At 48.7% G+C, this 27,819-nt stretch overlaps 1 protein-coding gene across 1 annotated transcript in view; it reads right to left on the bottom strand.

Annotated features, from left to right (window-relative positions):
* MYO10 (myosin X) overlaps positions 1–27,819 on the bottom strand; it is a 201,656-nt gene that overhangs the window by 123,271 nt on the left and 50,566 nt on the right. The window lies entirely within an intron of this gene.

Raw genomic sequence — 27,819 nt, 5'->3', positions numbered from 1 at the left:
CACAGAGCAGGACGCAGCCCCAGCAGCCATGCCTCTTGCTCCAGGCACCTACCCTGCCACGTGTGTTCCTGCAGTGCCAGGCGGGCCACTGAAGGAGTGCAGGGTGGGGTGGCCCACAACCACAATAACAAGGTGTTAAAGAAAAAGGTACAGGACACGCAGCAAAGAACAGGCTGGCGGAGATCAGAAACACCCTGAAGGAAATGTAAGGAAAGGGACTTAATCCCAGTGACAGCCTGGGCAACCTTCAAAAAACAAAACTGTCCCCAAGTGAAACAGCTAGCAGCCCCAGACAACATGGCTGTAGCCCCTCCCCAAGTCTCCCCTAGCACAAAGGGCCCCAGGTCAAAGTTCTCTACAGCTCCAGCCTCCGAGCATCCTCTCTTAGCGGGTGCTTCTCAGGAGAACCACAAGGCTTCTCCTGCTTGTCACTCCAGCTCAGTACTCAGAGACGGAGACGACCAGGAACATGATGGTTCTGGTGTGTTGTATCGACTGTGCTTTCTCAGAAAGTAGCCATACAGACCTTGAAACAACAGACGCCCACTCACTCACGGATGTGTGCCACCCCGTGCCATCCATGGCTTCTCTTAGCCCAAGGTGCAAAAGGAACGACAGAAAGTTCCAGGAATAACAATCTGTAGGTTTTCAGCCTCTCTGCTGAGTGGACGTTCTAGACTTCAAGAGTCGCTGACTGAATGAACTGACTTAATCTGCAACAATTTCAAAGGACTAACAAGGCCGGCTGTCTTACTCAAGAATGTCTAAAAGGGCCTCTTGTACTGTATTACATCAATTCTATGTGCAACAGTTGGCAGGGTATTAGTTATGCAAGATTATTCCCAAACAGCAGGAGTGAAAATTCCAATTTGAAAGAATAGAGTTCCTTTTCCAAAAGAAATGTGGGCCACAAGATGTCCTTCTAAAACCCCAACTCAGAATAAAGCAAGTCACTTCAAGGGAGCACCTGCCGGAGGGAAGGTGGTTTGGTTAAGCAGGGAGTGGAATATGGAAGATAAAGAGAAAGGAAATCAAAACGCTTTGGAGCAAAGAGCTCCTGTTCGGACTCCAAGGTGGGTTGACTCAGCAAAGTAACGGAGACCAAGCAACACTCCCAAAATCAGAGCAGGGAAGACTTGTCCAACTCCCCGTCCCCTTCTACAGAACTAGGAGCCCACTACTCAGATAAACGACTGAGCCATTATCCACTCCTGTTTTCACCCTTAGTATTATACTGTAAGGAAGCCCTCAAGAGCCTGTGTGATGTTTTCTGTGGTAGAGAGGGATACATCTAGACTCTTTAATAAGTCTTTAGCAAGGCCTAGCCATAAAACCAGACTTTTCCAGCTGCAGATCATTAAAAAGGACAACACTCTAGCCGGATGGTCAGATGGGATGGGACGTGCCTTCCGTCACGGCCACTTCATCCCCTGTTGGGCTGGAACTTCTAGGCAATGGCTCTTGCTTTTGCATCCACCCGCCCACTCCCCCACATGGCAATTCTGGTCACTACAATGAGGGGACGAGGAAGGTACATCTGGCCTCAAGTGGGTAGAAGCCAGGAATGCTCAGAACACGAATTATGAGCCAGCCCACAGGGGCCACAGTGCCAAGGCTGAGATCCCTTGGTCTAGGCAGACACAAATGGAGGGAGACAAATGGTGACAACAAGCAAGACTTTCCATGAAAGCTAACAAACAAGTCTTTCAAAAACAACCAAATAAAAACAGTGACAAGAGGAAAATCAGAACCAGCATGGCAATATTAAGTAACAGAGTTTCTAATTCTTCTGCAATGACAATGATGATGATGAAGACTTCTATGGGCAAGTAACAGGGTCCACACTCTTCCTGCTTCCGAGGAAAGTCCCTAGCTCTTGCTAGCCAGGCTTCTGGTGTCATGTCCCGGTCGGGACCACTCCTTTCTCGAGGTCTCAGGCCACAGGCTGTCCTCTCAGGAGGAACCAGTGGCCTTGGGCCCTGTGCCTCACCTCTCATGCCAGCATGTGTCCAGCCTCCATAGCTCCTGCGGAACCTGCAATCATGTATGTACCCAGCATTTAGTTCCAGTCCACTGCAGCCCATGCTGGAACCTCTGCTTCTGACCTCACCGAACAGTGAAAAACAGCTTTCTCTTGAACACTGTACTTTTTCATCGGACGTCACTATCCTAACTGCTCAAGCCCAAGTTTGGAAACTAAGACCCCAAGCTCTCATTCACGGTACTTGCAGGAGAGGAGAGGCCTTTGGGCGATCCTTAGGACAAGATAAGGACATGATGGTGGACCCTCAAGATGGAGAAGCGGACGGAAGGGAGCCGGTGTTGTGGCATAGCGGGCAAAGCCAACACCTGTGATGTATCTGATATGGGCACTGGCTCATGAATCATGCTGTGACTCAGCTCCCTGGTAATGCCCTGGAAAATCAGCAGAAGATGGCCCAAGTGTGTCAGTCCTAACCACCCACATGGGAGGCCTGAACAAAGCCCCTAGCTCCTGGCTTCTGCCTGGCCCAACCCTGCTGCTTGAGGCCAGCTGATAGGTGTCTTTTTTTTCTCCTTGTAACTCTATTTTAAAAATAAATATTCTTTTTGTTTCCTAATGAGACAAAGAAGAGGAAGAGCGAGAGAGGCCTGGGCTGGCAGCCGACTCTGGCTGTCCGTGGGATGATGGGCAAGGAGACCCTCTGCAGATGCCGAGTGGGAGCCAGCATCACCCTCATGCACTTGCAGCCTCCAGAACTGGAAGCCAAACATACCTTTATTCCCTATAAAGCGCCCAGTGGCAGGCACTGCATTACAGCGGCAGAGAATGGGCTGTGGTGGCCATGTGTGATGCACCCTTCTGTTCCATTTCTTTCCAGTGCTGGCTCTGACTTTCAGGATTGTAAGCCTCCCTATGGCAACAGCAAGTACCATGCTTATGTTGTCCCTTTCTGCTCAGCCCTGGCCCACTCTAAAAACTTGAAAAAGTCTGAATAAATGCCCCCCAAGATGGGTATAATACACATGGCAAGGCAGAGTGAGGTCAGACCCAAACATAGCCTTAGGATCCTATTCAGTAGGATTTAGTTCTTCTTGTTGGTCTATACAACCTGTAAGAACACTGGGTAAGACACTTGCTTTCTATGCCCAGGCCTGTCTCCATCTGTCAAATAAGGCTGAAGATTGTAATAATACTTAATTCCTAGAATTACTGTGAGGACTGAAGAAAATCACGGGAGTAGAAGTTGCAAGTGCTGACGTTCAAGTGTACAATATGTGCACTTGAGGGCAGTGCTGAGCTGCCGAGCAGGCTGAAGTAGACAGAGAACACCCGGTCAGGAAGCCTTGCCCTTTTTGCCATGACCTTGTCATACCTCCTGCTTCTTGGTTTGAGCCTCATCTGAACTGAGTGGGGCCAGGAGAAGGAGGAGGTGGACCAAGACCTGAGTGTCAAAATGCTGAGCAAAGAACGCCAATGGCCTTGGAAGAAGTGAGCAGGGGAGGAGAGCAGGAGGAAGCCCACTGGCGTCGCCGCCCCCAGGGGGCTGAATCTCACTCGGTCGCCCTGTTACTTCTCACTCATTTGCTCGCTCGTTCCCTCAGTCATTTGCCCAGCTGTAGGTCGGACCCTGGCAACAAGGCAATGAGGTACAGGTCCTCTTCTTTCCCAGAGCCCACAGCCCTTGGAGAGGGGGCAGGAGGGGCTGTCAACAAGCAGACACCCGAGGCATGATGGGAACCAGCCATGTTGGCGTGAAGGGAGTCAGGACAGCAGCATGGGGTATTCCTGCAGCGGAGGGTGGGTGGGACAGGGTGTGGGCAGTGAAGGTGTTCACGTGGACATATTAAGGACAGCAGAGCTGGCACCCAGCAAATCCGCAGCACGGACCGTGGACCTTTCTGATGCTGCTGCAGGGTTTGCAGGCAGCCAGGCAGATAGGCTTAGGAGCCTGAGTGGTCTGAAGCACGGAGCAAGCTAAGCTAGGAGCACACTGCCTGCTGATGGAGACGCAGTGCCATCAGCCCTTGGGCAGTGACAAGAGCAAGGAGTTTGTTGGCCTGGCATCAGCCCACTGGCTAGGAAGGTCTCTGCGTGTTCTTCCTGCCCGTTACTGGCTGAGACTCTTAAGGTGTTCTAGTCACCTCACTCTCCAAGCCCTGGCTTCCAAGCTCAGGTTTCCTCATCTACGACGTGACACAGCCAGAACGTCAGCGTGCAGTGCACAGCTGCCGCGGGGTCACACACACAACAGTCCGAGCACAGCTCGTGGGGCCCCAGGGGTCCGCAGAAGGGAGTTGTGCTGCTGTGGTCTGAGGCACACTGATCTCATTCCATCACACTGTACCTACTCACCCAGGCCCGCTGCTTCTCCTGCCCCGCCGACTCTGGCAGTCCAGCCTGACTTGAGACCCTCAGAGTAAGCCCTTCTGCGACCTGCCTTGGCCGCCCACGTCCTTCTGGCCAGCCCTCTTCCAGGCCTCAGCCACAGGGTCCAGTCTGAGCCACATCTCCTCCTCCCACTGCACCCTGGACAGAACCCTCTTGCATCCTTTATCCACAATGCTGCAATGGTGCCCTTCTCTGTCTAGTAACTGGGACTGGTGAAACCACCTGCTCAGACATCAAAGTGGCTGAGCACCCTGGGCACCTGCAGCTACAGGTGGATCAGTGGGAGGAAGGGTCACCCGAAATCTCGATGCCCACCACAGCAGGGGCTGCGGCCAAATGCACCTCCTTCAACCTTCGATCTCCCATGATAACCTCTAGGCTTTTGTTGCTTTGTCAGACACCTGGGTGCAGTGGTCACCTGGCAACACCGGCTAAAGGGTGGCCATCAGCAGTGTTGAGGCCACGGCTTCAGAACCCTGCATCTGTCATCTAGACCCAAGCTCCAAACACAGATGTAATTCAAGATCTCTCACTTTCTGCCAGCCTCAAATTGTCTCTGCTTTGATAATAGCTCAGGATGTCTTGGCTTCTCTTTGCTGAAATGCAGAAGGCAAAACTAGGAGCTGGTCTTGTGGTTCAGTAAGTACGTAAAACTGCTGTCTGAGTTGCCAGCATCTCACATGGGCGCTGGTTTGTGATCCGGGTGCTTCACGTCCAATCGAGCTCCCTGATGATGGTTTGGGAAAGCAGAAGACGAGCCAAGTATCTGGGCTCCTGCCACCCACATGGACGACCCAGACACAGCTCCTGGCTCCTGGCTTTGGCCTGGTTCGGCCCAGGCCTTTGCAGTGAGCTGGGGACGGAGCCAGTCCCACAGGAGAACTTTCTCTTTCTCTTCCTCTATAACTGACTTTCAAATAACTAAATAAATCTTTAAAAAAAGTCAAATCTGAGCCAAATATGCCCCCATCTCAGTGTTCTAAAAGGAAGAACCAATTCTATATTTACCATGCTACTCATGTCAGAAAAATGCATTTCTCAGTGTCAAGTATGAATTGAGATTGCACAACATAATTATTAATCTATTTACACAAAAATAGTATCAAAACAACTCCAAACTTCAGACTGAAACCAAAAGTCATGTGTGGCTCTTTGGTAAAATATGTCCAGAGAGGACAAGAAGTCAGCTGGGCCCCAACTTGTTTCAGAACACCCAGAGAAATCACTGCACCTGAAGGGCCATCAGGAAGGTCAGAACCAACGCGCAGTGGCTCAGAACGCAGCATCACCATCTCCGCACACCACCCTCGGGGGGTGGCCTCACTTTGCCACCAACACGGAAGTCTACAGACATCCCAGGAACTGTGGACAGCGTTAGGAGAAGGCAGAAGGCCCCCGCCAAGAGAAAAATTTTGGAAGAAAAAGGGTAGGTCACAGAGAAAAAAAGGCCAGAGGTCTCTTTCAAAACAGAGATACTTCAGTAACACAGTAGCAATCCAATGCCCTGAAATGGTTTTTGTAACACACCATTACAAACAAAGGGGCCTAAAAAAGAACAGTTTTCCCTTTTCTCTCAGAAAGCATCAACAAGAAAGTGTCATTTGTCTATCAGCATCTACAATGCAGAGGAGGCAGCTAGCTGTCCTATTTTCCACAGGAAATCTTGTCCAAATGTTTAACAGCCAGAGTACCTGAGGGTGACAGAAGCTGACGGGAAACTAGCTGAAATCATCTTGATAGCAAAGATCAACACAGATGAACTCTGCACACAAAGGACCTTCAGAAAGCTCATGAAAAATTGATTGTGAACCAACTATGTACGGTTTGTTAACTTTGCTCATATCAGCACCAGTCCCACCAGTCAAAAAGAAGAAACCACTCAAATGGATGAACAATCCTGAGGTGGCTCAACCACTGCCAGTAAAAAGGTGTCACACTGAGGCATGCTCTGACATACAAGCACCTTAAGCAGAGTACACTACATGAAAGAGCCCAGGAGCTAGGGAATCCGTTTCCTTGCATGAAATTCCCAGAATCAGCAAACCCACAGAAAGAGAAAGTAGATGAGTGGTTCCAAGGGATGGGCTAGCGGAAAGATGGGACTGATTCCCAATGGGTACAGGATTTCCTTTTAGGGTGAGGAAGACATTCTAAAACTATGATCATAAAATTACCATGAATATATGAAAACCAGCATTGAACTGTACACTTGGGTAAATTCCATCATAACTGAATTAAATCTCAATTATGCTGTTTTTAGAAGACTTGTTTATTTTTATTTGAAAGGCAGTTACAAACAGAAAGACAGATCTTCATTTTCCGGTTCGCTCCTCAAATGGCTGTAATGGTCAAAGCTGGGCCGATCTGAAGCCAGGAGCCCGAAGCTTCCTCTGGCCCGCCCTTGTGGGTACAAGCACCCAAGGACTCAGCCATCCTTCGCTGTTCTCCCAGGCCATAAGCAGGGAGTTGGATTAGAAGTGCAGTAGCCAGGACATGAGCCAGCACCTAGAAGGGATGCCAACATCACAGCTGCCAGGCACTATGCTGTTTCTCTTTTTTTTTGAATACTTGAGCTTTGCACTCAGCGTTGAGGCTAGCTTCATGAATGGTTCCTGATGGACACTCCAGTGCCTCTCTTGGCATACACTGAGCCTGCCTCCTTCCAGCTGACTCCCCGTGCCTAATACTATTCTGCCCACTGCTCTGCTCAGCAACAGGCAGGTGCCAATGGAGCATGAAGGAGCCCAGGCAGAAATCAGTGAATAACAGAAGCCCTGCCTGAGTGTGACAAGTATGTTCATCCTGTGACAATCACTCAGGAGGACACCCAAGGGCAGGTCCCCCGGACAAGCTCTTACTTCGCACGCGTCCCTCTAACTCTCCTCCTTGTTCAGTTCCGTGGCTGCTTTTCCCAAGACGTCCCCAGCAGCCAGGCACATCCAGCACTTCGGGCAATTGCTTCCCTTGTGCACAGACTTGCAGTGTCCAAGGGGGGATCTGCCATGAGCTCTTGTCCAGGACTAGAGTGTGCTGTGTGCTGCTGGCATCAGGGTAGAACGTCCCGACAGCGTGCGGCTGCTTCGCTCCCAGACTCTGGTCCCTTCCTGTTACCGGCCCGTTTTTCACAGCAGTAAGACAGAATCCCAACATGAACGCCTGGAGTCCCCTTCCTGAAAACGTTTCAGTGCAATAAAGTCTAAAGTGTGGCTAAACCAGGTGGATAGAGGTACACAAAGTTACTCCTGGGTGCCTAATCAGAAAACTTAAAAGAGTCAATGAGGTGCTAGCAAAACACTTTCAAAACCCATGGAATATGAAAGGCCTTCAAAAGTTCATGGAAAATTCCACTCAGGGTTTATTAAAAACTTTTAAATGTATACGGAGTCTTCAAAAGCTTACAGAAATGAGTATTATGAAAAGAAAATGATACATGGATATTACTTCTTTAGGGGTGGCAAAGAACTTACCCTTTAATTCCAGCTTCCATGAGCTTTTTGAACAGCCTGTGTACTCTGACAGGAAGTCATGCCACAAGCTGGGAGAAGCAGGTGTTCACCATCACAGCAAGCAGGGCCTCCAGCATCCACCCAGGAGACCAGAGCAGTCATACCCTGGCCACCCCACATGCAAGGCCACAGGGAAGCTGGAGACCGGCCTTGTGGTGCAAGCAAGTCAGGTGAGCTAAGTGGTGAACACAACGCTTGCCTCACAGTGAATGCTCAGTAAACCCTCACTAGACCTGACAGCCATATGGCTGACAGGGCCTGCCCTGAAGCCGACTGCTGGAGCTCCTGCAGCTTAAACCTGCGCTGTGTTGCAATCATTGCAGCAGGGTGGGTGTTCCTGAAGCTTGGCTTCTACGATAATTCAGGTCGGCGTTTCACATCAGTGCCCACGGGTGCAGGCCACTTTAGGCTGTGTTATCCAGGCAAATGGCCGCAAACACAGCCACACGCCAGTTTCCACTTTCAAAACAAAGTCCCCCGACACCAAGTGACAAGGAACGAAGACTGAGGGGTACTCACAATGCAAACTGAGTGCATACAGTGTCAGGCCTTCTTCCAACTTTCCCCAATGTGGCTTTTTTCCTTTAAATACTTATTTTTATTGGAAAGTCAGATATACAAAGAGGAGGAGAGACAGAGAGGAATATCTTCCATTCGCTCATTCACTCCCCAAATGGCAGCAATGGCTGGAGCTGAGCTGATCTGAAGCCGGGAGCCAGGAGCTTCTTCTGGGTCTCCCATGGGTGCAGGGTCCCAAGGCTTTGGGCCATCCTCTTCTGCTTTCCCAGGCCACAAGCAGGGAGCTAGATGAGGAGTGGAATAGCTGGGACATGAACCGGTACCCATACAGGACCCCAGCATATGTAAGGCGAGGAATTTAACCACTAGGTCATTATGCTAGGGCTAGAAGGGGGAATTATTTCTAATGTGTTAGTATAGGCACACTAATACTTTCTAGGCTGGCCCTCAAAAAAACTCATTAAGTGGAATTAATTGAGAATTAAATTTAAGATTCAAGGCCAGTAAGTGTTTTCAAAGTCTTTTGCTGCAAGATACTTGTCTATGATGGCTGGGAATAAAATGTCACATGAATCAAACAGTATACAGCTTTGTTCCACATAATCTCTCAAATGCAATATTTGTTCAGGAAGAAATGAGATAAAACCAGGACTCCTAGATACTTCCAGGCTGCTTTTGTTACAGACGCCTGAAGTAACTCTCAAACCAAGAATCAGGTTCCTGCCTTAAGCCTCTTTCAGCAGACAGGCCATCGCAGGCTGAATGATCTCGAAAACGTAACAGCTGCCACGTGCTGAATGGTATTTCACCAAACAATCCTCTCCTAACAGGTAAAGACTGCCAGACAGGCCGGGGGCAGGCTGGCAGTGCCCGGGAAGGCTTGGAGAAATGGCATCTGCCGCACCCACATGCTGTATCTTCAATGAGACACCTGCTCCCCCCACTGCATTTCAACACGTCAGTGGTTGTGATGCCCAAGCAAAATCAGCAGTGCTACGACGCTTGGCGAACTGGCTGAACCCCTGGCTGGAACCCCTGACTGGAACCCCTGGCTGGAACCAGGTCTAAGAAGAGATCTGTGGTCAGGGTGCAAAGCCCACAATGGAGGTCACAGGATGAGGCTAGAATGGGGTCGGGGGTTCCAATTCTGTGGTCAAAACAACCCCGTGAATCTGTGGGCAGTCCTGCTAACTGGGCACTTACCTCAGACATTCTGACTTGGAAAAGGCTTAGGGTAGAACCTATAGCCTGGGTTTTGGCAAGGAGCTAAGACGACAAAAGCGAGGGTGATAAGTGGGAACCAGTGCCGAGCAGCTGCCATCAAGGTGCTGGCTCTGATGGGCCATCTGGAACCCATGCTCACACAGAATGCTGGAGATAACCACGCAGCAGCTCACATGATAGAGGTCAGAGCCACGACCCTGGGGTGCCACCAGCACTGTTACTGCTGCTGTGCGCAGCTGGTGCGGCTGGATGGGGTAAGGAAAAGCTACAAAGAATGGCCCAGGAAACAATAGGTTTGGGCAGCAGAACCTGCAGCATATTGTACAACCAATTACAGGGGAAAAAAGGCTTCAGGGTGGATGCAACTGAGTAACCTGGTAGTAAATTTGCAGGAAATAAAACTAGAAAGAAAAGGCTAGAGTTTGATCATAACTCTCTGACCAGGTGGCCAAAAATAAATAAACAAATAAAAGCAAAAATAACTTGCATTCAGTGTTACCTGTAAAAACAGAGTTTAAGGGCCCAGCATGAAAGTTCAATTGGCGAATGCTCCACTTCCAAGCACTAGGATCTCATATGGGTGCTGGTTTCTGTCCCGCCACTCCACTTCCCATCCAGCTTCCTGCTTATGGCCTGGGAAAGCAGTGGAGGACGGCCCAAAGCCTTGGGACCCTGTACCCATGTGGGAGACCCGGAAGAAGTTCCTGGCTCCTGGATTTGGATCATTTCAGCTCCAGCCATTTGGGGATTGAACAAGCAGATGCTCAGATCTTTCCTTCTCTCTGTATCTCTGCCTTTCCAACATGAATAAATAAGTTTCCTACAGAAACTTAACACATGCACACACACCTTGCTTAAGGTGTTCCAGTCTAATTGTAATTTTTTTTTCAAGATTTATTTATTTTTATTGGAAAAATAGGTTTACAGAAAAGAGAGTTAAAGACCTTCCATGTCCTGGTTCACTTTCCAAATGACCGCAACAGCTGGAGCTGAGCTTATCTAAAAAGCCAGGAGCCAGGAGCTTCTTCCAGATCTCACGTGTGGGTGCAGAGTCCCGAGGCTTTGGGCCGTTCTCCACTGCTTTCTCAGGCCACAGGCAGGGAGCTGGATGGGAAACAGGGCTGTTAGGTTACGAACTGGTGCCTACATGGGATCCTGGCACACATGAGAACTTTAGCCACTAGGCTGCCACACCTGGCCCAAGTGTAATTTCTGATGCCTGTGATGTTAAGCTAAAATGTTGTTTGACTGCCTTTTTCTAAAAGCTCTGATTATCAACTCTACGTTTGGGGCTGCAGACAAATGAGAAAAGTGCCATGATGGAATTGAAGGAAGCGGTGAGCAGAGAACTGGTTCCTGAAAGCTTAGAAGACACTTCAAGCTCAGGGGCTGAGGTGGATAGAGACCCACCGTACTGGAAAAGCTGTTCCTTCTGGGTGAGGGTGCCAGCCACAGAGCTGTCACCACAGGCACGCGGCCTTGGCACATGTCACTCCACTTCTCGGAAACTTCCCTTCCCTATTCCGTATAAAAGCAGACAGCCCCGAGCCCATGAGGCTGCTACAAGCACCTGACGAATGACTGCATGCAGGGATCAGGGGACGTGGAAGTGAAAGCAACTGACGCGCTAGGAAGCCTCTCCTCCAGCGCAGCCGGCCTGCTGCTTTGATCACCAAATGGTCCAGGCCTATCCCATTTTCCGGCTCCTCTGGCTCTGCTTCACGCTGCTCTCCTTTCCTCTGAGCTCCTGGCCACACTTCCATCAGCTTTGTCCCTGCAAGGCCTTGCAGCCAGGCAAAATCACTTCCAGCTAAGCCCTGTCCACCACTGACCACACACCACCGGACCTGCCATGCTCTCCAGCCGCGAGTGCACCCCCATCTGCTCTCGCCTGCTCTCTGCAGCAATGACCTATGCTGAACTAGGAGCCAGGAGCGTCACCCAGGTCTTCATGTGAATGGCGGAGCCTGAGTCTTTGGGCCACTGTCCACTGCTTTCCAGTATCCCAGGACTCCAATGGGCACTCCAAGGGATGGCTCCCTCACAGCCATCCTAAGACAATCTTTCAAATGGGAAGAATCTAAACTTTACGAAAAGCCTTTTGTTTTTGGCTACTGAAAATCAGTCTTTCCAGAGTTTGGAAACTCAGCAGATAATTCAGGACACAAACACTCCCTGTCCCTCGCACGGCCCCTGGGCCTGCGGCTGCTACTTCATTCCCATTCTCTTAAAGATCTCTGAATATTTAACGTATCAAGTTCATGTTTCAATTACTTGATAATAATTTAACTCCGCCATATTTGAAAAAGCAAAGGGGTGTGTGTGTGTGTGTGTGTCCATACAAACATGACTCTTCTGATCAAATAACATCTTGCTTGGAGAGTTTACAAATTAATGGGCAGTATAAAGAGGAGCGGGCAAAATTTTCCACTCTAGTCTGTGCAACTGAGCCAAGTCCGTGGATGCTGATTTCAAAACTACCGCACTCTGTTTCTGAAACCTCCGCCTTCTCTCCTATCTGGGTCTCTGTGGCCTGAAGGACAAACCCTAGGAGTCAAGGCAAGAGCACTGGGGGCAGCACAGGTGGGCACTGAGAGCCCGCTGATGCCCACTTCCTGTTGCCATGGGCTTCAAGGCCACCTGTGGGTGGTGGAAAACAACCAGTCCGCCAATTCTCGCAGACACATTTTCCTGGTATAAAGTTAAATTGAGTTTTCTTTCTTCATCTTAAATTATTTATTACCAAAATTATCTTTTTGTCTTGACTATTAAGAAGGGGGGCCAATTAGGCAAATTCTTAGAGGAAGCACACTGGGTAAGTCACTGGCAATGATCTTGACTGTCAAGCACCATTGTTCTCTGTCCCGTTTATTTCACTGAGATGCTTTAAAAATGAAAAACTACCATGAGGCTACAGGTTCAGTGCGCACGCGTGCTGCAGACATGCAGAGCAAAGAAACGTGCTTTTCCTAAATGTAATTTACATGGAATTCTCACAGCCTGGTCAATCAGCCTGAAGTTGGATAAAGAATTATTTATAGAACACAAAAAGATCAGAATGTAAAGTTGTATGTGAGAAACCCAGCGGTATGATTTGAGAGCTCCAGTCTAAGGGTGCCTGGGGAACAATGGAAATAGAAATGGGTTCTCAGGTTTACAGGGAGGGCTGAGTGCCCTGCGACTTGAGGCAGCTGGCACCTGATACTCAGTGAGTAAGGATGCCCCACTTCACTGCTTCCCTATTTCCACACCCGTGTGCTAGTCCCTGTGTTTGTCCACTGGGATAAATTATAATGAAGTAGTAGGGGTTAAGTGTTTGAAGTTCTTATGTAACCATGTAATTATTACTGACTGGTGCCCAAACTTCACCTTCCTGGGGTAACTTGTGCAAACTAGCTTTCGTGCATTAATGAACTTCAAAAGCTCTAAAAGCTCTTTGGTTAAATGTTAACTTTCTGTACCCCATGACTGCTTTTCTCCTTGAAATTCAACTGGGGGCAGATGTCTGCCAGAGGGGTTAAGAGGCCATATTCCATAGTGGAGAGCCAGGGAGTCTCTGGGCTCTGGCTCAGGACTCCAGCTCCCTGCTCTTGCATGTCCTGGGAGGCAACAAGGGTGGTGGTTCAAGCAGTAGGACCGAACCTCCCCACCCACCCATAGAAGACCCAGAATGAGTTCACTGACCATGTCTTTTAGGGTGGGTGGTAGGACATTCACATTGCACTTAGGAATCCTGGGTTTTACCCCCAATTCCAGCCTCTGCCTTGGGGGGCAGCGGTAATGGAGCAAATGGCTGGGTTGCTGCCGCTCTCATGGGAGACCTAGGCTGAGGTCCAGGCTCCTGGCTTCAGACCAACCGTAGTCATGAGGGGTATTTGTGCAGTAAATCAGTAAGGTGGATACTCGTGCTCTCTGCCTCTCAAATTGAAATACATATATTTGTCTTTCAGTTTTTGAAATGACAGCAAAAGTTATTAAATGCCGTTACCCAACCTCCCAGGACATGGGGCAGGTACATGCTGGACTTCCACAGTTTCTGGACACAGGAAACCCCAGGCTTAGGAACCAGTGGTCTATAGTGCTCAGGAACGAAGCAATAACCAAATGCTGCTCCCTCGGCCAGCTGGCTTCACGGGCTGCACAGTGCTATGTTGTCACAGTGACATGAAGCTACACAGTAAGACCAGCTACCAGCAAGCTGACCACAACATTGCTGACTATGGAGGAAGTTTCCTTCATGCCAAGGGTTCTGGAACATTCAAAACCACCTTGAAGTCATTCAAGGATGATCATCATTTTGGGGTGTGACATGAACTAGACATCTCCACAGAGGGACTTTAAAAAGTTTGTGGAAAACAAACTGAACGTTGATTTTAATGCAAAAATGGACATACGTGTACACCTTGATCATAATGCACATTTTTACATTTTAATAAATTTCAAAAATTTTTGCACCAAATTAAACTTCTATTTTATTTTCATTTCCCACAAAGTTTTTTAACCAGTTTGTAAGCTTCTGAAGTGCTTCACACCATCTTGACTCTTTCCTGTCAAAAGCAGATAACAGGGCGCAGATGCTTAGCAGGCAAGTCCCTGCATCCCACGCTGGAGTAACTGGGTTCAGTGTGCAGCGCCCTCCTGCTTCTCCAGCTGCCTCCTATTACAGACCTTGGGGGCAGCAGTGATAGCTCCAGCAATGGGCTTCCTGCCAACTCCTCCTGAGACCCTGGATCAGGCTCCTCACTCTTGGTTTGGTCTCCAGTCCAGCTTTGGCCACTGTTGGTGTTTGGAGAATGAATCAGCATACAGGAGCCCTATTCTTGTTTCTCTCTTTATCTGCCTCTCAAATGTTTCCTTCCTGCCTGCCTTCCTCAGTAGCTAAAAGAAGATGTGGAGACGCTGGGTGGCAGGCCACAAACAGCCCCATAATTAGTAGAGTTGGGACTTAAACACGAGGAAGACCATCGCCTCTGGGATGACAGTCCTAACACACGCCAGGTATTACGAAGCCACAACATCAGGCACACCCCTATGGACTCTAATTAGTCCTCAAAGGAACCCGGCAGGTACTGCCACCCACGTTCAGCGATGTGAACGCAGAGCACCAGACAGGTTTTGTTGGTTTTTTTTTTTTTTTTAAGTAGTGGAGTATGTGAGTGACTTTCTGTAGCGCTGAACTCAGAGAAGATCATGTCGGTAGCAGCTGATGAACTAAGATACTAAGTAGAATCTACATAACAACAGCAACCACCAACAGGGAGGTGTTGTGTAGCGCCGGATTCTAGAAGGGAACCTATGTTCAGCCATTTCACCAAGAGCTTCTCTTCCTGTTTGGGAGACAGGATTGAGCAAAAAACAAAAAGAATAGACTTCTTTACTGCAGAAGTTAAGACTGGGGCAAGGGCAGCAGAAATCAGGCATTCAGTCACACTGGTGGAGACGTACCCCGAACACCTGCACTCCGTACCAGAGCGGAGGGGTTAGAATCTGGGCTGCACCACTGACTCCGGCTCTGTGCCAGCGTGCACCCTGGAAGCGAGCAGGTGATGAGCCGTCCCCACCATACCCTCGGAAAACCTAGACTGAATTCTGGCCCCTGGCCTTGGCCGGGCCTAGCCCTAGCTACTGCAAGCATCTGGGGAGAGAACAAGCAGATGGGAGATATCCCTGGGACTCTTTCTAATACAATTCTTTAAAAAGTGATTAGACACATGCCCTCACTTCCTTTAAACACACACACACATACACACCCTGATCCCACTAGCACCATCCAAGACTTGTGGTAACCAGTGAAGTTTTTGGGAAACAGTCAAAGGATGCCAACAGTGAAACCCCAGCTTCACACCGGCTGCTACCTGAGCCATGCACAAACACTGTTCCTTCCGCCCCTCAGTTCCCAGTCCCTCCCCAACACTGCTGCTCCCGGCTGCTGGAGCTGCTGAGGCTGCCTGACGGGTAAACGAAAAAGTTGAACACCTGGGCCAGGCTTGGTAGCCTAGCGGCTAAAGCCCTCGCCTTGAACATGCCTGGGTGCCAGTTCTAATCATGGCAGCCCTGCTACCCATCCAGCTCCCTGCTTGTAGCCTGGGAATGCAGTCGAGGACGGTCCAAAGCCGTGGGACCCTGAAACCACGTGGGAGTCCTGGAAGAAACTCCTGGCTCCTGGCTCTGGATTGGCTCAGCTCCGGATGTTGTGGGCACTTGGGGAGTTAGAGGACGGAAGATCTTCCTTTCTGTCTTTTTCTCTCTGTATATCTGACTTTCCAATAAAAATAAATAAAACCTTACAAAAAACAGGTGAAAACCATGACCCTTCTTCAGTGCTACTCAGGAACTCAACACAGCCTGTGGGCATATATATCTTATACAACCTATATTTGGAAATGTAATCATTCAAGAAGATTAAAGTAGTAGCAAAAAGGAGTAAAATGATTTTTCATTTGAATTATTGTTAAAGCATTTTTCCTTTCCACTTTGATAACTACAACAGCTCTAGCCAACAGCCTGTACAGTGCAAGCATTCGCTAAATCGGGCAACAGAAGCCTCAACTGAACACGCCAGGTTTACTCTCACCACCCTTGGCAGCACGATGGCCTTTCCACAGGTAACTAAGAACAAACGCAAGAGTTGGCTTCTCAGCATGATCTTAACAGCAACGGCTTCATCGGCAGCCGGTCCTGATTGGACATCTATTGACGAGTCTTTCCCTATGCCACCAAAGGCAAGGCTGTACCCGTCGGAGCACAAGCTAGCAAAGAAAGATAAGGAAGAATCATTCTGATACACTGAGAAATTTTTGCAGGTTTACTCCAGCTGGAACCGAAATTATTTTAAGATTTATTAATTTTCATTGGAAAGGCAGATATAGAGAGAGGAGGAGAAACAGAGGAAGATCTTCCGTCTGATGATTCACTCCCCAAGTAGCCACAATGGCCGGAGCTGAGCCAGTCTGAAGCCAGAAGCAAGAAACTTCCTCTAGGCCTCCCACGCGGGTGCAGGGTCCCAAGGCTTTGGGCCGTCCTCAACTGCTTTCCCAGGCCACAAGCAGGGAGCTGGATGGGAAGTGGAGCTGCCGGGATTAGAACCGGTGCCCATGTGGGATCCCGGCGTGTTCAAGGCTTACAAAAGCCGGGCCCAAAAAATATTATTCTACAGCATTGTCCCCACATTATAATAACCTATACCAAAATATTTCACAATCTGACATTGTCTTCTGGTATTTGCTGACATCAAACCCTGCATGCAGAAATCAGACAGAAGTTACACACCTGGCCAAAGAACCTGATTAATAAATCTGGAAAAACATCTCAGTGATGTTAAATAAATGTACTATTTCAGAGATCCTTGTTCACAAAATATTTGAAATAGTAAACTCAGACATGGAAAGAAAAAAACCCACATCGATTTATTTTATTCTTCCCCAGCTTGATTTAAAATCTTCAACATTTCTGAGCAGCTACAATACACGCCAACCCATACAGAAGAAATGAAGATGGCAGGCTGCTTTGACTCAAAAAGCAAAGCCGTGGCGCTCCGTCTCCGCGGCCGGCATAATGGAAGCTGGGTAGCCCAGGTGGCTTCGATTTTCTTTGCGCACAAGAACTGAGAAGAATGACATCGAAACGATTTATTCAGCAACTGTGATCCTAATGGCAATTTTAGACCTGGCATTTCTGAGACAAAAAAGAATGTTTTTAGGCAAGTTAGAAGTTAATTGGTCTCTGTTAGCACCCCTCTGTGCATTAGACACTCTGCCCAGGCCAGCAGGAGGAAAAACATCTTCACCAAAGTGCACCAGAAAGTCCTTCAGTCTTTCATTTATATCGCAGATGCATTACCTCTGACACTCTCACTTTTGGCTGCTTACATGTTTTTAAAAAGAATTTTCACTTAAAAAATTTTATCTAGGGACTGGTGTTGCAGCATAGTGGATGAGACCAATGTCTGCAACAGCAGCAAGCTCTACGGGTGCCAGTTCTAATCCTGGCTGCTCCACTTCTGATCTGACTCACGGTCAATGTGCCTGGGCAAGCAGTGGAAGACGGTCCGAGTCTTTGCATTCCTGCACCCACATGGGAGACCCAGAAGGTGGTTTGGGTCCTGGTTCCAGCCTGGCCCAATCCCAGCTGTTGGGGCCACTTGGGCCATCAATCAGTAGATGGAAAGCTCTGGTTTTCATCCCTCTAATTCTGCCTTTCAAATCTCTTTTTTAAAATGTACTTATCTTATCTGAGTGTCATGGGAAGAGTCCACGTGTGCAGGAGAGACCCTATCCACTGCTTCACTCCTAGTTGATTTCTTCTGGTTTTTAAGATTTATTTATCTGAAAGACAGAGTTACAGGGAGAAGGAGAGAGAGAAGCATCTTCCATCTACTGGTTCATTCAGAGAATGAAAATGTACTCCCTGTGCCCTGTCGCGTTGTGTTGTTTGTGTTGTTGGCACCTCCCTGCGTGGATTTCACACTTCATCCCTGAGCAGTGGCCTCTGGAGCCTCACCCCAGCTCCCTAGCTGCCTTTTACACTAGAGTCCAGGTCTCTGCTACTGACAGATCTTGAATCACTTCCCTGTCTTGCAACCGAGAAAGACAGGTTTAAAACACAGCACTTGGCATCACGTGGCTCTGATGAGGCTCAAAGTGCAATCCACTGTATAAAGCTATTGTGTGACTCATCCAGGATTCCGTCACCGTCAGGAGTCTCATTTGGGGGCTCAAAGCAACAATCTGGGATCAGGGATCACTCAAGACCGTTCAGATCTGCACACACTCTACTCGGGACCGTCTTTGCCACATTGGCTCATCTGGAAGATGAAACCAAACAGGGCAAACTGAAAACAAAAACAGTACCAACCAATACACAACATGTAGCTGAACAAAAATAAGATGGCTGCTTGCTGGTGAGGATACGGACACAGACAGACTGAACAAACCCAACAAAAGCAAAATTCTTTCCTTCTTAAGAAATGTGTTTGTTTGAAAGTCAAAACAGAATGAGACAGAGGGATCTTCCACCCACTGCTTCACGCCCCAGGAAAGTTCAACGGCCGGGGATGCTGCAGGCTGAAGCTAGGTGCCAAGAGCTTCATCCAGCTCTCCCTCAGGGGTGACAGGAGCCAAGGCCCTGGCATCTTCTAGGCCATCCGTCAAAGTACAGCAGCTGGGACACGAACTGGTACTAAAATGGGATGCTGGCATTGCAGGCAGCAGCTTTATCTGCTGTGACAATGCCAGCCCCAAAAGCAAAGTAACAGGACTTAAAATGCACGTTAATGAAAAGGGCAATACAGTGACAGAAGTGTCTATGAAACAAAAAGCATCATTTCTAATTCACCTGGAACCCGAACTGATTACCACTCACTGGTGTCAATGAATGAAGATTAGACATACTGGCTTAAACAAGGGGATATGGAAGAGTCATTCTCACCATACATATGATATTTAAATGAACACATTCATTAGATGGGTCTTATTTTCAGTTTTATTCTAAATGCTTTCATTCACAAGAGCTTACTGGGCAGCAGGTACAACAGAACTCACTCACTTTCTGCCTCTGGCTTTCAGCCACTGGATGACATCCCCTAACAATGTTGTGAGCTGCTTCTGGGATCCCCTAGCTTGTCGTGTACGGTTTCTGAAGCCGAGACAGCTGGACCTCGGTACTGCCTTACTGCGCAGCCTCAGCAGAGGTGAGCCTCATTGCATGTCTCCCTCACTCTGGCTTCCCAGATCGTGTGACCTTCTTCAAAGCTCACAGGATGACACAGCAAAACCCCAGTGTCAGGGAAGTCCTTCCCTCCCCCTAAATTCCAGCCCTAACAAAGAATCAATCAATGCTGGAATTACACTGACCCGGAAAACCTCCTGGGAGGTTCCCTCCTCCAGCAACTCCTAAAAGCCGTCAGCAGGCAGCCATGGAGGAGCCGCGGAATTATCAACAGCAAAGCGTGCGTGAGGCTGGACTCAGACGCAGGATGGGACAATGCCTGCTGGAGAACTCACGAAGTCAACAGCAGGCACCATTTCCAAAGGCAACCTTCTCAGACAACACAGCATTTCTCTTCTTAAAGCGACGCTTCTCTCAAAACTGCTACCCCTCTGAAACACTGCCGCACACCCAAAGCAAGCTGAGGGTGGATCACTGGCTCTTTCCTTTGAGGTCAAGAGGGCAGCGAAATCTCACCTGGGCAGGTAAATTATCAGTGATGACCTCCCATCTGGATGGCAGAGGCTGGAGGAATGCTGTCGGCTACTGTCAGGTGTGACTGGGTTTTCTGCACTGCAGGTTGGCCCGTTTGCTGTGACACCTCCTGTCCCTGAGGTGCGGGGGTCAGCTCAGGACCACCACCAGCTTGTCAAGGGAGCGGACGTGCCGCTCTATCCTTTTCAGACTCAGGGGCGTCCTGCCCAGCAGGATGGAACATTCTGCCCACCCTGACAATGGACAAGTCTTCTTCGAGGCTCCCAGTCTCTTCTAGGCTTCCTCTACAGAGTCTCCATTTCCTAAGACTTTCTGATATTTCTGTTTACCCAACACCATGAAGAAAATGCCAGGAGCCTCTCTTCAGACACAAGACTGTAAATGGGAACTGTCCCCAAGAGGAAACCCAAACGGATTTTTAAAAAATGAAACATGTAAGAATTCTCTGTGCTCCAACTACAATTCTGGTTTTAAGCTTACACATCAAAATAACACTCCTTCTAAAATATTAAATTTGTGACTTTTTATTAACCTGCAGGAATTAGCTTTATAAAATAAATACTCATTTTCATTTAGTTGAAAGGCAGAGAGAAATACATAGACTTTGCATTGGTTCACTCCCCAATTGCGCCCAATAGCCAGGTTTTGGACAGGTCAAAACCAGGAGCCAGGACTTCAATGCAAGTCTCCCTTATGGGTGGCAGGAAACCAACTACTTACACCATTACCTGAAGAAGCTTCCCTGGGTGCCCACTAACAGGGCACTGCACACAAAACTGGGACTCAGTCCAGCACTCCAAGGTGGCATACACCATAATCACCATGTCAAAGGCTCACCCCCTACTTCTTCATAGAATGCAGACTGTCACGCAATGGCGTGTTATTCTGTAATAGAAAGGATGAACTACTGCCACACACTACAGCATGGATGAACCCTAAAAACATCAAGTGAAAGAAGCAAGACACGAGAGATCACGTGTTGTAGGATTCCATCTACTTGCAACACCCAGAGCAGGTGGCACTGTCGGGTCAGAGTGGAGAGGTATCTGGGGATGGCAAGAAAGGAAGGCAGCAGGAGGGTTTAGGGGTAACAGCTCAGTCGGGGTGCAGGGATTCTTTTTTAAATAAAGAAAATGTCCCAAATATTTATTGTAGTGTTATTTTCACCACTAAAAGCCATGGGAATTCTGCATTTCGTGTGAGTGAACTATATTTGATATAAACCATATTGCAATAAAGTTGTTCAACTATTCATGCTGGTATTCATGTATCACAGGTTAAGCAGCTGTCAATGACACCAGCATTCCACACAGGTACTGGTTTGAGTCTTGGCTGCTCCATTTTTGGTCCAGCTCCCTACCAATGTGCCTGGGAAAGCAGTAGAAAATGACTCAGGTTCTTGGGTCGCCATTCCCTAATGGGAGACCGGATGAAGGTCTCAGTTCCTGGTTCCTGGTTCCTGCCAGGTACAGCCCCTGCCACTGTGCACACTAGTAGTAGATCCAGCAGACAAAAGATCTCTTTTTCTCCTTTATAACTCTGCCTCCCACATACAAAAGTAAATTTTAATATAATTTTCAAAAAGAGAAAACTGCTCATTTCATTCCACAGTTTAAACATATACAAGTTATTAACAAATCAAATCTTCGGTGCTGAAAAGTGGCTGTAGCATATTTTGCTCTTCCAGCTAAAAGTAACATCTGCAAACCATTTTAAAGGCTCTATCAAAGACAGCCATGAGCCAACAACGGATACACAGAAAAGGACTTTCTCAAAAGACAGGAATTCTTTTTCTGGGCTACAGACATGAGCCACTGCAGAGAATACCTGAAGCCGGGTCACAGCAGGCTGCAGCGGGACCTGGCTGCTGAGATGTGTGCCCACCAGTGCCCCCCAGCAAATGTCCAGGGAGCCCATGTACCAGTTTCCAAGGCGAGTTTATGTCCTCCAGGGGAAAAAAAGTAGGGTAAGTATTCTTGAATGGACTATCTAAAAAATGTTAATCATAAATAGGTTTTACAACAAAACCAACAAATGCTAATGCTGAAAGAGCTGCAACTTTAACTTCCTTAGGATGTTACTGATTGAGAAAGGAAACTAGGTTATTGGACAGGATCTGCCCTGTCCAAGGGCACGACGGCAACACTCCCAGGGGCCTGGACTCTTGAGTTCTTTGTCGTGGAAGCTTCCTGAACTCGGGGAGAGCAGGTGCTCCCATCCATTGTCCCAGGAGCGGCTGCCCACGGCACAGCCAGTGAACATCTGTCATCAATTCTGCTCACAAGGGCAAAAGACTCAACTCAGACACCGCAGGGAGGTGGGACCGTTCAGAACAGAAGATCATTCCAGAAGACTCAACTCCTTGCTGAGTCCTCAAGGGCACACTCTCCTGCTACTCTCAGTGGAAGACTTTGGAACACTAACAGTTGCTGTAAAATTACTTCAAGAGCCAGCTGGAACACTCCAACAGCAGCCAGATTAAAGGTGGAATTTAGCCTCTGAAATGAAGTCACTGCCATGGGCGCTTCTAGTACGGGTCAAGTGCTGAACGTGCAAGCGTGAGGAGCCTGTTGTTCAGTCTTCAGCTGGGAAACCTGCTGCGGGTAGCTTTTCACTGCACTGATCAAATCCCTTGCATCACAGGTCTTGGTGTGAACTACAACCATCTCATTTTAAACACCTTCACAAAAATGTACTGACACAACATCTGAAAACAAATACGAAATAGAGCTGCTCAAAAGGAGTCGTTCCTAGGATTATTTGTGAAGTATCAGTGGACCACTCAAGCCAAACAAATGGAAGGGGGCATTTTTCAGCAGATGGCATCTGTTGAGAAGCCTTGTTTGTCCTGGGGTGGCTTGCTCTGCCTGGGCTTGTGCAGGACGCTGAGTGGACTGCTTTCAACGCTCGACCTCGGAGCTCACTTCTTTCTGGTTACCAGCCCGGTGTCCTTTTACATCAGATGGTAAGCACACTGGGAAACCAAAGCCTGGGAGCTCCAGCAGCGGCTTCTGAATATGGACTCATCCTTCCTGAGCGCACAGGAATCCATGTGAGGGTACCCAACAATTTCATGGAATTCAAACCTGAGCTTATCTTGGTGCAAAAGCAATTTTGAAAACCATTCACGTTTTTTTTTTCAGGATATTCAATTTCCATGAACCTCCTGAAGTACCTTCGTATTTTTCTCCCTGACAAGAGGGTTAACTGCTCTTCCTGACTAAAAATAAATGCTTGGGACTGATGTTGTGCAGCCCACAAACCCACTGTTTGCAACACAAGCATTCATTATCGGTGTTGGATGGAAATCTGACCACTGCACTAGTGACCCAGTTCCCTGGTGATGTGTCTGGGAAGGCGGCAGATGACGGTGCCCAGTCCTTGAGCCCGTCCCCATGTGAGAGGTCAAGATGAATTTCCAGGCTCCTGGCTTTGACCTGCAGTCACCTGGGGGGTGAGCCAGAGCATGGAAAATCTGCTTGTTCTTGGTCTTCTCTCTCTCGCTGTGTCACTCTGCCTTTCAAATACACAAATAAAACATTTTTGGGAACTATGAGCATCGAGATTTACTACAGCAGCTTCTGAAAGTATCAAAGTGCAATCACTCCAAGCTCTGAGACACTCCGAGGAGCAGCAGACCTCCACGGGCGGCGTGGCGTGCTGGACTCAAGTCAGCAAACACCACCCAGGCGGCTCCCACTTTTTTGCTGCGTCAGGGAGCAGCTTCACCATTAAGCCAAGCCAGAAAACAGAGTTACAGACTAAACTACTGACAGGTGTTAGTGTTTAACAGCAAGCTCTCCAGACGATGTCTTGTTCCTGACACAGAGCTGTTCAAGCAGGGCTCCTTTGCGGCCACGGCCATCCAAAAAGCTACTTGGATGGCGTAAGCAACCATCTGTGTTTTTAAAGAACGTGTTTTGGAAGGTTAAGACAGTGCATCAGATGCTCTTATGTAGAACACGGATTCAAAGATAACACACATTCTCTCATGGCCTGCCAAGTCCTGCAAGTGTCACTTCCAGTCTAGCAGCAACAGGGAATTCGTGAGCAAAGCAAATGGCCAGGCTCCACCCGAGACTCCTTGGTCCAGGCTGGGATTCTGTTGTTTGACAAGTCCCCTGGGAGCTTCTCAAGCCCCATCTGTGAGAGCCACTGTTCCTCTGGGCAGAACGAAGGAGGAGTCTGGCCAGAGACCCACCTTTCTACCCTGGGGGTGAGGCATTCCCTGCCTGGAGAAAGCAGAATGCAGGGGCTCGCACGGAAGGGACGCAGGGAGGCCGCCAGGGTTCCCAGCCCAGGCCCGTGCTGCCTGGCTACAGCATGGGCTGTACTACTCCTGGGCTAGTCTCCAAGGAGGCTGCACCATCTGGCCTGGCACAGTGGTCCTGGAATCTCACTGAGTAGCTGTTCAAGGGATTCCACTGTGCTGCCAGGCTGGGAAGCACCAGAAAGGCCCCTGCAGAATGAAATGCTCCTATGAGAAGAAGTACTTGGGAAAGGGCGCTTGTGGATCAGGCTCAGCAAACCAAATGGAGGCTTCACAGCTTTCCAGCCATCCTGGCTGCCTCAGTTCCAGCAGCATCAGTGACAAATGGACATAGCTGGGTTCCAATAGAGAGTCATTAAACTGAGAATGACATAATTTTCATGGGTCACCAAATATTCTTGATTTTTCCCCCAAGTATTTAGAAATGCAAAAGGCAATCATGCCAGCCAGCCACAAACAGGCTTCAGGTGGGGGGCCTGGCTTGCTGCTCCCGATGGTTCAAGCTCCACAGCATCCATCAGCTCTGAGCTCAGAAGCAGTGCCTTTGAGACTTCTGCAATGCAAACTGCCGCCTTCCGCACAGCTGGACATTACTCGCCCTATAGCTGGAGCACACACCCAAACACACTGCCTCGACAACCCACACAGGACAGAGCGAGCACCTCCACTGTTGCAGGTGGTACTTTACAAAGTCCATTCTCCCAGAAGCAGCCATTTGATTCAATTTTCTCAGATACCCGTCACCTTTTAATTGGCAGCACAATCGTAAGAAATTCCATAATCTTAGATTTTCACTATGGAATGACCAGTCCTTAAAAGACAAGCTACCACATAGGCAGCTGTTGGCTTAAGTTGCTTTGAAAAAGATTTATTTATATGAAAGGCAGAATAATTGAGGAGAGGAGGAGAGAAGTGAGTCCAGAGACAAAGGGAGATCATTTCCATCCACTGGCTCACGCCCCAAATGGCCAGCACAGCTGCCATCTTCCAGCGCTTTCCCAAGGCCAGTCAGCAGGGAGTTGGATCACAAACACGGCAGCCAGGACCAAAGCGGTGCTCCAAGAAGGGATGCCAAGTGCCACAGGCATCGGCTGAACTCACTGAGCCCAATGCTGACCCCACGTTTATAGGACATTTAAACCCACATGTTCCACTTGAGCAGAGTATCCAGTCTGCCAGTGTTGAGAAGAAAGGAAACATGGAGATCAGGAGCAGGTAGAGGCCGTCAGGAGGCAAGCGGACAGACTCCATGACCCAGTGACAGAGGACGAAGGATGGGAGGCGGATGTGTAGAAAGCTGGATGGGCAGCAAATCAACAGGGGACGGAGCTGCATTTGCCAGCAATAAGCAATCAGCAGACACACGAAACACCCACTTCCAAAAGTGACTCTGTCTCCCTGAAGCAATGGGAGACATTTAAAAGCTGCAGCCAAGCCGGGGCAGCAGGAAGGTGGCATGAGAGCCTGATGGCCCCAGAGCAGTTAACCCCAGAGAAAGCAGGAACATCACAAGATAGGACGAGGACAGAAAGTCCTCGGGGCCTGTCAAGACAAACGAACAGGAAGTTCAACGGCCAACAATGCCAGCCCGCGCACCGTCCAGAGGCCTGCTGTCACACCTGCTTTCCAAATGATTACAAAACTGCCATTTCATCGAGTACTTATGAGAGTTAAACAGGACAGACTGGAACACACTAGCAAGGGACTTCTCAGAGAGCTATCTGGCATGAGGAGCACTTGCCCGTTCCACCCACAGTGTCAGCCCTGAGAAAATACCCTCACCCTCATCCACGAGGAAGGTAAGGCCCAGAACTGGGCTGTGTCTCTTCCAACCGCTCAACAGGGAGAGGTTCCAGGGAAAAGGGGCTCCTTGTGCCAACTCTGTGGCATCCTGGACTGAAACTGAACAGGTGTAAAGTTGGAATATAGGAGGTCCGGGGTGATAGCCTAGCACCTAAAGTCCTTGCCTTGCACGCACTGGGATCCCACATGGGCGCCGGTTTGGATCCCAGAGGCTCTGCTTCCCATCCAGCTCTATGCTTGTGGCCTGGGAAACAGTCGAGGACAGCCCAAAGCACTGGGACCCTGTACCTGTGCTGGAGACCCGGAAAGAAGCTCCTGGCTTCAGATCAGCTCAGCTCCAGCCATTGCAGCCTCTTGGGGAGTGAGTCAGCGGACATAAGACCTTCCTCTCTGTATATCTGACTTTCCAATAAAAATAAATCTTAAAAAAAAAAAAGCTGGGCTATAGGGACACAGGGCTAAACTCCCTAGTCTCAGTGCATTGCAATGCCAACGCAGGCCTTTGTACGTGCGCTACATGAGATAATCCACCCTGGGAATCACTGAGTCTTTATGCCAAACCCGAGGCCTATAGTGAACTTTGGGAATAAAATACAGCTTGTCATAAACACACAACTGCTTTTTTCGCTGAAATTACACCCAACACCACATAATACCATGACTGATTCTCCTAAGTAATTTCTGAACTATTTGTTTCCAAACAAGGTTTTTGCATACTTTTGTGCACAAAATGATATTTGTTATAAAGGCACAGACTTTAATAAAGCATGCAAAATAAAAGAACTCAGCAGGATTTAATCAGTTTCCTATTTCACCTCTCTCAGTCATAAATTACTGTCTGGTCTGAGCTTGGCAGCGAAAAGTTATTTGCTAATTCTTTTCAGTTTTCAAGGGTGCCAAGAATGCAAGATAATAGCTGATTTCCCCACCCCAGCGCTTACCATCATATATGAGCAAAGAGGCTAACCCCAAAAGCAAAAGCAATGCTGGGGGCCAGTGGCATCCTGAGCCCCTCTCTTTGTGCCCAAGAGAGCATGGTGGGAGACCATGAGTCTTGTTAGTTGCCGGAAGTATCTGTAAATAGCTCAGATTCACACAGGAGCGAGTAGGTTTGGCCTGGTATCAGGGGTCAACCAGAGCTGAGAGGCACAGGCAGGTCAGAGGCAAAGATCAACACCAGGGAGAGAAGAGGAGGCCTACTCAATGGACCGAGGAATGAAAAAAAAGACTAAACTGGCCCATCCACTGGGGAAAAAGTCAACAAGTGGATCCAACAGAAGTCAAGAAGTCAGGCAAGGCCATGACCCAAGGCAGAAGCCCTCTGCCCTCTCTTTGATCAATGTGTGCAACTTGTAACTTCTTTATTCAACTGCCCCATGATAAAGAGCCTTCACAGAGCATGCAGCATGCCAATGGCTTCTTTGGTTTCTTGCTGATTGCAAATGAAGACACTTCTCTGTCCTTCAGTGAGTGGCTCTCCTGTGCAGATCGCTCCTGGTTATAACCACATGTCCCCATTCCCAGAGGCCTTGGTGAAGAGAGAAAAAAAAAAAATCAAATAGCATATGGGAAACAATGCAGATACAATGTAGAGGAAGTGGCTCTCTGGGGTGGAGAGATCAAGGCCTGCTGAGGGGGTCCCACTGACACTGCCCCCCCTGGCTGGAGGGAGAGGCAGCCAGCTGTGCCTCTGCAGGTCCCTGGGGGGCAAAGAGCGAGGGCCTGATGGAGCCAGCCTTTCATTCCAGAACTTAAAAAGTGCGCTTGTCATGCAGCGACAGATTTGCAAATATGCATATCCTTTTTTTTTTTAGTTCAGTGTACTAGTGAATGAACAGTTTTTTTTCTCTTCTTTAGTCCAGAGTGAAAGTGAATGGAAATATTCGACTTTCCATCTCTAAGCCACAAGATGCCAAACCCAACTC

The sequence above is a fragment of the Ochotona princeps genome, chromosome 23 (assembly GCF_030435755.1).
Source record: "Ochotona princeps isolate mOchPri1 chromosome 23, mOchPri1.hap1, whole genome shotgun sequence".
Lineage (NCBI taxonomy): Eukaryota > Metazoa > Chordata > Mammalia > Lagomorpha > Ochotonidae > Ochotona > Ochotona princeps.
This window is presented reverse-complemented; position numbering and strand designations above follow the sequence as displayed.